Source organism: Sceloporus undulatus, chromosome 5 (assembly GCF_019175285.1).
Source record: "Sceloporus undulatus isolate JIND9_A2432 ecotype Alabama chromosome 5, SceUnd_v1.1, whole genome shotgun sequence".
Taxonomy (NCBI): Eukaryota; Metazoa; Chordata; class Lepidosauria; order Squamata; family Phrynosomatidae; genus Sceloporus; species Sceloporus undulatus.
Genome location: NC_056526.1, coordinates 124,405,495 through 124,420,574, shown reverse-complemented (window position 1 = coordinate 124,420,574; position 15,080 = coordinate 124,405,495).

Here is a 15,080-nt window from a genome sequence, read left to right as displayed (position 1 = left end):
TTTAAATTCAATTTTTTTTTCATCTAAAAGCATATATACTGATCCAATAGATTTCCTGAATGTGTACATAACCTTAATTTTGATGGAATCAACTTCATTGATTTTGCCATTCGAGTCAAGACTGATTATGAATTAATTTCTATTTTCTGTGGTTGTACAGCCTTCATGTTATGACTAAGCAGTCAGACTATGCCATCTGCTCCATGACAGTATTAGCAACATGTCAAAGCTCATGACAAACATGCTTTCCATTTTCTTCTGCTACGTGTATTTCTGCTGCTGCTCTTATAGTACTTCTGTTTCTGCAGCTACTTCTTCCATCTGTGATACTATTGTAAACAAAGCACATACGATACCTTCAGCCATCAGAGAAGAATGAACTGCACTGTACGCTTTTTGTTATTAATGGGATGGACCCTGCCACACACCATATTATGCACACCATGTTTGAAAGACATACACTTTGGTATCAAACATATACAAAAAAATGAGAAAAAAATCATATTGTTATCTCATAATAATAAAAGAGAATGTTCACCCAGGCTTATCAGCTGGATTCATAAGCTAGGGAACATTACACATTATGATGGGATCAATTCACAATAACAAGAATGATCAATTCACAATAACCAGAAGAACCACAATAATTTTTTGAGTTTGCAGCTAGATATCACTGGTCAACAGCAGGAATATCTTGATTCATTATTACTGAGGCCCTTGCGAAAAATAAAAATTAAACTTATCTTTGGTCAAATTATTTTGCTCACTGACTTTTACAGTTGTGCATGTTTTCAAATTTTATTTTTTTTACAAATATTGAAAATGAGTTATAGTGGAAGAGTTTTAAGGCAGGGATATTAAGCACTAGGATATTTATTCAGAATTGCTCAGGTTGATGCTGAAGATGTCACTTATGGTTTAAATGACACAAAAGTTTGTCTGGTAGTCTTATAGACATTAACAATTGTTTCATGCCAATTTCCACACAAAATAGATCTAAACTTTCCTGAGAAAAGTCAGATTTTTACCAAGCAGTCCCAAACCTGTATGAAATGCCAACCTAAGTGTAAATTTCTAGTTTGGTCAAAACTGATTAAAGAAAGGTGCATTCTGAAGCAAAACTAAACAAAATGAAAAGAAATTTAGAAAACAAAAATCCAAATTGCTGATGGATCAACTCCAAAACCTAATTAGTTATTTTTGTACCATTAATTAATATACCAAGATTGGTTACTCTATAACCAAGCATCTGGGTTTGTATAGCATAACAAACAGGCAAATTGACAGATAAACACTTTAAATTATGATATAATATAAATTAGAAAGTATAAAAGACTATATAATTTTTTGTATTATAATCTATCATACACTGTGCCTTTTATAAAACATCTAAGGCCAGCTGCACCTATAACTGGTCAATCTGAAAAGAATTCAAAGTGAAATTTTAATTCAGCGTTCTGTAATGAAATTAAAACTTGGAAAATTGATTTAAGCCTTGATTCCTCCCCACTCACACATATACCAATTCTCTTTTAGAGTTGCCCATTCCTATTTGTTTCTGTCCTGTGATTAATAGAAGGAAATCAGGAGGCAGTGATCTCCATCTAACGAGTTAAGGCTACCATCACAGCAAATGTAACTATATCAATATACTACTATTGCTTGACATATATACCTTTTTCTAATATGTAACTACTGCAAATTGCCATTTTGATTGCAGATAAATGAATCACAATGGCGGGATGCAGACGGGCAAAAAGGGGTGTGTTCATGACATCATGAAGGTGTAGCCTTTAGATGACCCACACCTAAATGCCGGCATGAATGCGCCACCTTTGCACCCTATGCGGGAAGAAGCAGCATTAAAAAGAAGTTGCTAATATTACCCCTTTTAGGCTGTGATGATAACCTTTGACTATTTTCATAATTATGAGGGTCAGAGGATTATCGCATAATTCAAGTTCTGCCTCGTGCTGTGCCTTGTGCTGCTGATCAAGAAACATCATATTTTAAAATATTTTGTTACTTTTGAGAAATGGGGAAGAGCTGCTTTTAAATAACACCAATAGTATTAAAATTGTGACCTATATTGTAACTAATTATTTTAAAAGGTACTCTGTAAGCCCCAAATATGCATGCTTGCCTTTGATTTCAACAAATCTGATTTCATTATTCTGTAGGAACGTGCCACTATTGCTTTCTGTTTCCAGAAAATTATCTATCAGTAATGGGATTGTGAAGGGGCAGACAGATTCCATAATGCACAGAATGATTTGTTGTCTTAAGAAAATATTTGCATGTCACAAATGAGAAAGCTATCTAAAACAGCATTAGCTGTTGAATAGAAGGATGAGCTTCATATCACAGGCAAAATGAAATTGTAAAGAAGTTACGGTATCTACAGCATTCTCATAATATTAAGCCAATAAAATACCTTTCATGATGTAGGTTCATACTTTCAGGTTTAAGTCTTTGTAAATTAAAGCCAGGTTTTTTTAAAAAAATAAAGCAACACCTTTATAACAACTAGAACAACAACAATAAAAGAAAATAAGGAAAATAAAATCTTGTGTCTATCGGTCAGGTTCCTGTTGGGTCAAACGATTTATTCAATGGATTAGAATGCAAATTATTTGACATTTTCATTGCTTGTGCAATGAGGCATCCCAGATCTACAGTGCCAATGCAAGACCCATTATCTCCAGTGGAAATTGCTGTGTCCTCAAACCAAACCTGAGTATCCACTATTATCACACAGTCAAAGATTCTACTATGGTGCCACTCAAAAGGATCCTGGCCTCCAAAATATTTTTGTACTTGTAATACACTTGGGTCCTATACATGTCGAATCACAGACAATCCCCAATGTGTTCAATATGGCTTGTTCCTGGGGACGTTATTTGGAGTTAGAAGCACAACTGCACTCCTAAATATATTTACTACAGGGTGGACAAAGCACAGTTCCTTCATGTGTTACCAGTCCTTGCTAGCACTATCAATGATAGTGAATATTGGGAGAGATGGCCCAACACCTGGAGGGCTGCACTTTGTCTATCCTGATTCCATTGTCATAAGCTTCCTTGAACATACTGAGATTTTGTCTGTACCTGTGTTTATGTTCACACATCCTTATGATGGGTGAGTAGACAATGGTATTCTATAACTAGGTGAACCTCCTGTGTCATGTAGTCAAATTGGTCTTACCCTTCTGGCATGTGTAAGTACATTGTCAAAATTTTGAAGACAGGATGATTTCAAAATACAGTGGTAACCTTGCACAATGTTTGGATCTTGTTTTTATTTTCTCATCAGTTTTTCTAGCTGCACTGAACAGGTTACTATCTCTGTCTTATTCTCAATCTGTTCTGACTGTATTTAGGAAAAAAAATTCTTTAAGTTGACATCCTATGAGTTACTTCCAACTTGAGTACATCCTTCCAATCAGTTGTTGAATGATGATACAACATGTAGCTAGATCTAATGAATTCAGTGGGTCAACTCTTGTTGTTTTGTGCCTTCAAGTTGTTTCTAAATTATAGAGAGCCTAAGGCAAACCTATCATGGGTTTTTTCTTGGCAAGATTTGTTCAGAGTGGGTTTGCCATTGCTTTCCTATGAGGATAAGAAAGTATGGGTTGTCCAAGGTCAACCAGTGGGTTTCCATGACCGAGTGGAGATTTGAACTATGGCCCTCAGTGTCCTGGTCCAATATTCAAACCACTACACCATGTTGACCCTCCACTCCAATCTCCATTCTAGTCAGTAGTAAAAGAGAATTTAGGCCATATTGGTAATTTGATTCTGATTTGGCATGTCACTTAAAACTGCCTATATTCCATTCTCAAGCGTATTGTAAATGAAATCCAGCATGATTATAACTTTGTTTAAAAAATAATAACAAGGGAGTTAAAAAGAGAAAAAAAGAAAAGAAAAGTGCAATCCAGTTGCAAGGCCCATTTTAGCTAATGCTTATTTTAGAAAAGGGAAATGTATGCTTCTTGTCAGTTAAACATTAAATGCACATATACACAATGAAATGTAGTTGAAGAGACAGCAACTCTTTATATAATGTGCACAGAAAAGGAGCTGCTGTTATGGATAGGCAACTGCGGGTACATCATATCAATTTAAAGGGCACAGCTGAAATATATGACAAGATAAAAGCTTTCTCCTTAGAGATCATGGGATGGACAACAATTTTGCTCATGTCAACATTGCAATCCCACTAGTAAGCCTTCTGGACTGTCATATTGATTGGAGCAAGGAAGTTAACTGTATACTAAAGTAGTCAGCCATGAACACAGCCTCAAGGTTTAGAAGACCTTCAGTAGTGTCTATTTACTTCCAGAAAAACAAGATGAAATGAAAATTAGAACCAAGGGACCAGGCATGAGGTTTGGGATAGATTTTAAGTAGTTTGAGCAGGAAGAATTATAAGTGCAAACATTTTTGCCTAGGAATGAGGTTTGGATTGTAACAAGAACAACAGCATCTTCCTGTAATGCCATTCTAACATCCCTGCATTGATGTAAGTTTCTGGTTATGTGATGCTGGCTTGCTATTCAGCCCTATTTTAAACTCATTCTGTTGTTCAGTACTCCTGAACTACACTTGACATGTCTCAGGAGGGAAATATCATATGTATCTTGCAAGGTTTTGTGCATGAAACTTTAGTGTTTTTATCTGACAGACAGGTGAAGAAAAATTAAGCTAGAAGAGAAAGAAGAGACCAGTTCCAAAATGAAATATAGGATACAGGCTCTATTTGAGGGAGTTGCAGAGCATAAAGTTACACCAGTGTAACTGTGATGTGGGCTCCCGTGCTCCTTGTATACCTGATTGAACCACCCTACAAGGACAGTGAAATAAAGATGGATGGGTGAGGAGCAGAAATGTCAAAACGACTTGAGTCAAAGCTGTACCATCTTATATAACCTAGTGCAGTCTTGCCCAATGCCAGCACCACAATGTGGCATTTAGCTAATGGACTGGGGAGGGCAAAGCAGCTCTCATCATAAGACTCTGGCTTCCTGGATTTCCAATGCAACACTCAAGCCATAATACTATGCTGACTCCCTCAGGAAAGACTGCTAACCAAGTATTAATGAAATATTGTATCATTAAAGAAAATTGCAATTAGTAGCTGACTGGTCATTTAAAAAAAACCTGCCACTCTTAACATTTGACCATAGTTTATTTATTGTTTAAAGATGTTGTCAATGAGCACAGTGCTTCACTGTGTATAGCAGAGCTTGGGTTTACTGGTGTGTATGAATGGAAGCTGGGCCTCTGTGTTTGATGCCATATCTTAATGTAGTGGAGCAACCACTGATATGAGACAGATATACTTGGCAATGAGATTGGGAGTACATTTGCTTCTACTCAAGTAGTCTTGTCTTACACCAGTGGTCCCCAAACTGTGTTCTTTAAGGGATTTTGGAATTCAGCTTTGGAATTCAGAATCCCAGACTATTGGCCACCATGGCTGAGGCTTCTGGGAGTTGAAGTCCAAAATCTCTAAAAGGGCACAATTTGAGGACCACTGTCTTACACTGTTGCAGTCCAGAGAACATTAGGGGTTAGCTGTGTTGGCCATTTAGCAAATTCAAACAAAAACCTACCAAACAGTGATATCTTTATTGGCTAACCAAAATGCACAATATACATGTTGCAAGCTTTCAAAGTTTCACTGGTTTCTTCATCAGGCAAGGGGTTACAAACCAATCAGAAGAATATTTTTTGAAGATGTTAATCAGAGGCCGGCTTTTTGTTGTTTCTGTTCTTAGTTAAGATGGTATTTTTTGTGGGGACATCTCTTTCAGGCTGCCCCCTCCTTCTTCTAGCTATGTAACAATTGATAGGTTTTCAAAGTCCAGGAAATTTAACATCCATTTGCATCTCAAGAAAGATTCTCCCCTTGGAATCCAGTATGTCTCCATAAGCCTCTTTATAGGCAGAGGACAATGGATTGTAATTCAAATTAAATTTAGGTCAGTTATATTGTACAAGTGATGTGTGCTGAATCTGTCATGTAGTTTCATTAGAAACTATAGTTGGGTTGGTAAACACAACTTTTGAAGTGCTTGAGGCTAAGCTTTGTTGACTATAAATATGAAAAAGGGAGATGTTTGGAAAGGAAGACTTGAATGAAATGAAATTCTCACTCATGTTTTAAGTCTAGCTGTAGACCTAGGTTTGGAATTGCATGGGTCTCCAAATGTTGTTGAATTGCAACTTCTAGTAGTCATAGGCAGCATGGCCAATGATGCAGAATGTGTAGCAGTTCAACAACATAGAACCATACATTGTGAAGGAACCACCAAGATCATCTAGCCCCACAACCTGCTAGTGTAGAAATCCACGGCCTTGACAGATGGCCATCTAACTTTTCTCTGTGTTGAAATTCATTTGTTAGTTTTGACCAAGTTTTCCAATTTATTACAGTCATCGTGAATCCTGATCCTGCTTTCTGAAGTATTAGCTACCTTTTCCAATTTGGTGTTATTTTCATGTTTGTTGAACATATCCTCTGTTCCTCCATTCAAATCATTTGTAAAGATGTTGAATACCACTGACCCCATGACAAAATTGTTAGACATCCCACTTGTCACTTCAGTCCAGGATGATGGGATCCATCACTGAGTATACAGTCCACAATCTAGCTACAAATTCATCTAACATAGCAAATACTTAAAGATTATAGACAGCATGCCTCAGATTGTATCTACAATTACTTTTAGAGAACTTGCAACAGCTGTATGTTGAAGACAGACTCTTTAGATCTATAAGCATAAAAGTGAGTGTCTCTGTGGATCTGTCTGTCTGTCTGTGGCAGCCGGAACTCACTAGAATTTTAGAGGCCTCAAAATTTGACAGGCAGAACATTGTTTTTGGTTATTGACCCAAGTTGCAGTGCCAAGTTTCAAGTCAAAGTTCCACTTGGGGGGTATGAGAAGCAAAAATATAAAATAAAAAACAAAATAATAAAAAATAAATAATAATAAATAATAAAAGGAGGAGGCAGCAATAAATAAATAATGATGGATGTGACAAAAGTTGACAGCATTTTTAGTTATTCCAGTGGCAATCCTCAAATTAAAAATTAAAAATAGGGAAGAAACTTCTTAGAAACAAAGCAGAGGGCTGAAATACTAATTAGAAGTTTGTTTGATACTCCTTGTTTGATACATCTGACAGAATGCTTTTGGTTGTCAGCCAAAAAATAGGGGGCATGCTATAATTCATTGGGAAATAATTTGTAAAGAGTACTAGAAAATGAGAAATAGCTTTCTGAAGCACTGCTGTAAAGATTACAGAGGGAAAAGGCAGGAATTCAGGAGAGAAATAAGGCATTGCTGCTAAGATTGGATCATGGACTGTGGTTCCATGAGGGGGGACTTCTGGCAAGGGATGCTTTGCATGTCATACCAGCTGGTAGAAATATTTTTGCAATGAGCCTGAAAATTTTGATCAAGAAGGCTTAAAAGTGAGATATGGGGGAGGGAGACAGTATTTTGCAAGGCAGATGTTCATCAAGGGGTGGAGATAATAGTCAAACTGTTATAGAGGGAACAAGGCAAATAGTGCAAGGACTCAACCGCGGAAGGCAAAAAACTTTACACAGGCAGCAAGTGGGGAGGACCCATGGTCTTAGATGTCTCTACACTAATGCACAGAGCATGGGAAATAAACAAGATGAACTTGAACTCCTAGCACAACAAAGCAAATATGATATAATAGGCATCACTGAAACCTGGTGGTATGAGTCTCATGATTGGAATGTAGAAATAGAGGGATATAACATTTTAAAGAGAAATAGGCCAAACAGGAAAGGAGGAGGAATAGCCTTATATGTCAGGATATTTACACCTGTGAAGAGATCCAGGACTTATATCATGGAACCCAGGTGGAGAGCATCTGAATAAAAATGAAAGGGGAAGGAAACAACAGGTATGTCATTGTGGGAGTCTACTACAGACCTCCAAGTCAAACTGAGGAACTGGATGATGCCCAGCTCCCTAAGTCTCTCCTCAAAGGGAAGAATTTCCAGACCCTTCACCGTTTTGGAAAAGAGAAGCCTGGAGAAGAGAAGGTTAAGAGGTGATACAATAGCCTTGTTTAAATATTTTAGGGATGTCATATTGAGAAAGGAGCAAACTTGTTTTCTGCTGCTCCAGAGAACAGGACCTGGAGCAATGGGTTTAACCAACAGGAAAAGAGATTCCACTTAAACATTAGAAAGAATGTCCTGACAGCAAGTGTTGTTTGATAATGGAACACACTCCCTCAGATATTGGTGAAGTCTCCTTCTTTGGAGGTCTTTAAACAGAGGCTGGATGGCCATCTGTCGGGGGTGCTTTGAATGTGAGTTCCTGCATGACCGGGGGTTGGATGGGATGGCCCTTCAGGAATCTTCCAACTCTGTGGCCTGTTACAGACTGCCAAAATAAAGCTGCTTCGGGACTCTTTGGAGGTATGCTGTTTAAATGATGCATGCATCCTAAGAATCCAGAAGCTGCACCAAAACTGCCCTCCAGTGCTTAGGAATGGAGTGTGGCTTTGGCACGACCTCCGGACTCTTAAGACCCATGCATCATTTAAATAGCATACCACCAAAGAGACCCGAAGCAGCATTATTTTGGCTGTCTGTAACAGGCCAATGATTCCATGTTTCCCAGGTTTATAGAAGATGACAGAATTTCAGATCCCTGAAATTAAAAAAAAGTGGGGCTTGGTCAGGAAAACAGAAGCCTCTATGGACCCCTTTTGAGATGTTAGGTATAGATCTTAGCAGCAACAGTCAATTTCAGTTACTAATAAACCACTTGTCTCTTCTCAACCATTATGGATGGGGGGAAAGTGCTATAAAGACAAACCTGGACATTCTTTAAGATCATTAGCATATACTTAAGAATCAGTTTATGGAAATAATGATTCCTTTCTCAGACCAACTGTCAGGCATTTCCCTTATCAAAATCTACTACAATAAAATCACAGGTCTTGAATGGAGAGTTTGATAAGAGTACTCCTCTGAAAGATTTGCTAAAATAGAAGAACCTTTAGGACTTTTCACCAGATTTCCCCTGAAGTCTTTGGTCTGCAGCTGCCATATTTTCAGACAATTGCCAGTAGCTGTCAGCCTTCAGCAATTCTCCAAAGGCTGCCTCCAGGTTCTCTTGCACAGACCTTCTTCGGCAGTTTTGCCTTGAGTGCTTCCAGCTTGGCGTCATAATCTTGCTATTGCCACTCTTCTTTCTGCTGACTTCTTCCTCAGACTCTTCCCCAATGAACTCCTCACTTTAACCCAACTAAACTGCCCTCTATGGTCTCTTATATCCATAGCAGTTATAGCAAGGACATAATTCCATGTTATTTTGTTCTTGTAGAAAGCAGTGAGTAATTTTACTAATTTTCTTACCATTACAAGAAAACCTTTGAAAACCAGTTTTCAAACCCTATTTGCAATTCAGGATTTATTCTGTGCAAAATCTACATGTGGTATTTTTGCACAGAAAATAGCATCTTCCAAGAAGGAAAGAACATTTCTGTACAGACAATAATTTTCATGTGCAGATATATCATTGGTCCAAAACACACTACAGAAATAATCCAGTTTGAGACCACTTAAACTGCCCTGGTTTAGTGCTAGGGAATCCTGAGAACTGTAGTTTTCTGTGGCTCTCTGACAGAAAAGGCTAAATGTCTCACAAAACAACCATTCCCAGAATTTCCTAGCACTGATCCAGGACAGTTAAAGTAGTCTCAAACTGGATTATTTCTACAATATGGTTTGTACCCCTTTCTGCATAGAAATATTATTTTCAGTACATAGAATACTGTTTTTTGCACACAAAAAACCTCATGTCAGTCCAGGACTTTCCTAATCAAGGTTCCACAACAACTGAAAAACAAATTTTTCAATCATTAACAAAATATTTTCTAATATTCTTTTCATTACTACTTTACAATGGCCAATATTCCACCACATTACTCTTAAAAACCTAGGACCAATATGAAAACACTTTAACAATGTTTATTTTTTTATTTATTTATATTTTTATGGAGTACATCATGCCAACAAACATCAAAACCACAGAACGGAACCAAAAAAAATACATAATATCAACAACAACAAATTACCAAATTCCCATACCATGCAACAACTTTCCTATCCTAAAACACATATAACATATAACGAACCTTCCTATTGCCTGAATTCTTCTTATTCTTGTTCAAATATATGCTTTTTGAAAACACTTTAACAATGTTTAAATGAAGCACACATTGGATTATGACATGTGAAATCCAGAAACCTAGCTTTTTCATGGTTTTTTGCAATAACAATGACAGTTTAACAGTCACACAACCAGAAGACTGTATAAACATTGTAATTTACTGCTTTCACAGTTACACTCTTCATATTTCAGTCCTTTCTTCATAACAATTTGAACAGATCTATTAAATATAGAACTCACAAAGCGATTTTTTCCCCCCCTCGGTGGCTTTTATATTGGTACAAAAGCGAATGTACACAGGAAGACACATTTTCCAGCTAGATCAAATGTATCATTCTGCATCAGAGTTGGGAATCATGCAACCCACCAGATGATCTTGGATTGCAAGTACCAGCTTCTCTGGTCAGTATAGCCAGTGGTGAGTGATGCTAGGAGTTCAACAATATTTGGAGAGTGTCATGAGACCCACTTCTCTTCCAGATGTGTCAGTTCAATTCTTACTGTAGAAACTTCTTAGCCATATGCTAGACTGAAGAGACCCCTTTTCATTTTTGTGCAGCACAAAATAGACTTACATATTTTTTTGAAAATGAAAAACAGCCATAGGAAGTTGCACTTTTGAGTGGAAGGATGTGGGTGAAAAGAGGTTATTTAGTGTTTCAGTTGTCAGTTATTTCTGTGCTCAGAATAGATTCCATGCACAATTGTTTTTTCTCCAAAAGGGGCTTTCAAATGCATTCACGTTCCATGTTGTATTTTCAGGCCAACAAATCAAACAAGGCAGCACAGAATAGTTGAAATATTCATCACCATATCTGATGCTGAGCTCTAGGGAGACCCGCTTGACAGCCTACAAAATTAATTTGATTGCAAAATACTATGTTAACTGCATGTTTACTGGGGACAAGGCTTACAAAACAACAACAACAACAAGAATGTCTTGTGGCATCCTGAAGACAAACAAATTTGTGACAGCATGGACTTTTGTGAACTGTAGCCTATTCCCATGACAACTAAGCTAACAAAAGCTGGAGACCAGCACATCCAGACGCACCAGGTTGGGGAAGTGTGTTGTTGACCCCACAATCTCCCCTCCCTTTTTAGCATACCTTATGATTGACATGTAATGATTTAGAGCTTAAAAAAACTGAGACGCTTAAAAGGACCTCAGAATTTTATTGAAAGAGATTTCAGCTTAAAATGACCATTATTTCATATACCGACTAGTAACCTTAATCATCTTATGGGTTGACTAAGCAGTTCAACAGAACTGAACAAAAAGCTGATGCACACAAATTCACCTACTTAATTAGTCAAGCTCTTTTCATTTCTTTCTTCAAGAAAAACAGGACATTTCATGATGCTAGAAAATTTTTAATCTTCTCTCCCAACAAAAATCCTGACTTTAACACTATTAATACAGGAAATATTGACACTGAAATAAACACACACACACACACACACACACACACACACACACACCACAAAAGTTTTAAAATGGGAAATGGAGAAACCTAGGCATAAAATATGATTCCCTTGAAAGCTGCAGTAACTGTCACTAAACCTTTGCTGTAGGAGTAAAAAAAGCAGATTATTCTTGTAGCCATGGGAGGTATTTACCCAGAGATCTGTTTCTACTGTATTAGCTGGGCAGTCCAAAGTTGGAAAAAACAACAACATGAGTTTTATGGGCTGAAACATATAACTCATCGTCATCTCATCCCCATTTATTGCCTTAAGACAATCTTTCCCATATAGGGAATTATATGGAGAAATCTCAGTGTGACTTAGGTTGCCCACAGAGAAAGCCTCCAGCGATTCCTGCTATTGTGGTGGCACTTTTTGTAACTTTGATGAAAATGGCTATAGGCTGTTTCTGTTAGACATGTTTAAAGAAGTGTGTTCTTTCTGTGATACAACTTGAATGGCACTTTTGGGTTGAATCCTGTTGTTACTCCCAACTACACTAAGTCCACTGAATCAATAGGAATTACTTATGTGTTGGTTCACCATTCAGACATTGATTCAATGGATCTATGCTGATGATTCAATGGCTCCATCTGGAAATAAGATTACTGATGCCTCTGTGTCCAGATGCAGCCTAGATACCTTGAATACCTTGAGGATCTGAGCAGGCACTCCATGTTTTCAATGTGATGTGGCAGCTAAGAAAGCCAATGCAATTCTAGGCTGCATGAATAGGAGTATAGTGTCTAGATCAAGGGAAATAATAGCACAACTCTATTTTGCTTTGATCAGACATCACTTGTATCCAGTGCTGGATCCCACAATTCAAGAAGTATGTTGAAAAGCTGGAGTGTGTCCAGAGGAGGGTAATGCCTTATGAGGAGCGGCTTAGGAAGCTGGGTATGTTTAGGCTGGGGAAGAGAAAGTGAAGGTGTGACATCATAGCCCTGTTTAAATATTTGAAAGTATGAAAGTATACTGAAGATGGAGTAAGTTTGTTTTCTGCAGCTCCAGAGAATAGCACCCAGAGCAATGGATTTAAGCTACAGGAAAAGAGATTCCACCCAAATATCAGGAAAAACTTCCTTTTGGTGTTTGACAGTAGAAGCCACTCCTTCTTTTGAGGTTTTTAAATGGAGGGTGGATGGCCATCTGTTGGAAATACTTTGTGTTTTTCTGCATGGGAGAGGGTTGGACTGGATTGATCTTCCAGTTCTAGGATGCTATGATTCAGATTATGTTTTTATTATTTAAAAAATTATATAGTTTGGGAGAGAGGGTTAAGGTTGGGGTTTTTTTTGGGGGGGTTACTGTTTTATTATTGTACATTGTATAAATCATGTTGTTACCCACCTCGATTCCCAAAACGGAAGAGGCGGGATATAATAATAATAAAATAAATAAATTTTTTATTTATACCCCGCCCTTCCAAAAGATCAGGGCGGCTTACAACATATAAAACATAATACATACAATACAGTAAAAGATTAAAAGCATACAATTACATCCACGTAAAAATACAATAAAAAAGCCCCATAGCCCAACCTCATGGCCACGGAAGAGGAGGGAGGCCCACAGGATATTTAGTCGGGGAATGCCTGTTGGAATAGGAAGGTTTTTAAGTCCTTCCTAAATTGGGCCAGGGTGGTAGATGAGCGGAGCTCAGTGGGCAGCGTATTCCAAAGGGCTGGGGCAGCTGTGGAAAATGTCCTCCGAGTGGTGGAGGCTAACCTAGCCCCAGGCACCTTCAGTAACTGCTGCCCAGATGTTCTGAGGGTGCGAGGCGGAATGTACGGGGAGAGGCGGTCCTTTAGGTATCCTGGGCCCAAGCCATTTAGGGCTTTATAGGTAATAACCAACACCTTATATTGAGCTCGGAAGCGAATGGGCAGCCAATGGAGATCTTTTAGTACTGGTGTTATATGGCTGGTCCTGGGAACACCAGTAACCAGCCTGGCTGCCATATTCTGAACCAATTGCAGCTTCTGAGTTTGGTATAAGGGTTGCCCCATGTAGAGTACATTGCAGAAATCCAATCTCGAAGTTACCAGAGCGTGTACAACAGTTTCTAGGTCCCTCTGGGCCAGATATGGGCGCAGCTGGCGGATCAGCCGAAGCTGATAGCAGGCGCTCCTGACCGTCGCACTCACCTGAGCAGTCAGGTGAAGCGACGAGTCAAGAAGCACCCCCAGGCTGCGCACGGAGTCCTTCACAGGGAGCGTGACCCCGTTCAGGACAGGTGGAACCACCGCCATTCCTGGACCAGGAGAACCTATCACTAGTACCTCCGTTTTCTCTGGATTCAGCTTGAGTCGGTTTTCCCTCATCCAGCCCATTACTGACTCTAGACAGGCCACAAGAGGAGAGACACCATCCCCAGTCACTGCATCAGTCAGAGACATAGAGAAAATGATTTGGGTGTCATCAGCGTACTGATAACTCCGCGCCCCATGTCTCCGGATGATCTCTCCCAGCGGTTTCATGTAAATGTTGAATAGCATGGGAGACAGAATGGCCCCTTGAGGGACCCCGGTTTTAAGGGGCCTCTCATCGGAGCACACGTCTCCCAGCTGCACCATCTGGGACCTCCCAGAGAGGTAGGAGCGGAACCACTGGAGCGCAGTGCCCCCGATTCCCACCTCTGCCAGGCGCCCCAGAAGGATACCATGGTCTATGGTATCGAAAGCCGCTGAGATGTCCAAGAGCACCAACAGGGACACGCTTCCCCTGTCAATGCCCAGACGGAGATCATCTACCAAGGCGACCATGGCCGTCTCAACCCCGTGACCCGCCCGGAAGCCAGTTTGAAATGGGTCCAGAAATATTTCATTCATTCATCCACCATGATGATACCAGATGAAACTTGTTAGTCCTTAATGTACGAGTCTTCTTTTTGCTGCAAGAGGCTACATGGCTACCATTTATTATGAAATTCTTTCAAAATTTACGGGTATCAAGGATTTTGTGCAATTTGCTTATTTTTAACACTTATTTCATTGTGTTCCAGATATTGTGGGACAAGAAGTTGTGTAGGGCATTAAACGTCCACACTCTTGATTACTAAAATTTGGTCTGGTAGTCAGTAGGCATTGTCTGTATACTTCCATGTCTATCCATAATCACAAAATAACACACAAAATTTGCCGTGTATTCCTGGATATTATCATCATCATCATCATGCCATTTTACCAGCCCAAGACTGAAGCAGCTAATATAGTATTTTGTCAGTTTTTCAGGCTTTGACTGTGGGGTTTGGGGGCTATGAAACCTTCAACTTCACAGATAATATAAATTAAAACAAATAATGCTAACAATCACATTTACAAAAGTCTATCAGTTGAATTAAAAGCTATTCACGTATAGCCATATAAAAATAAAA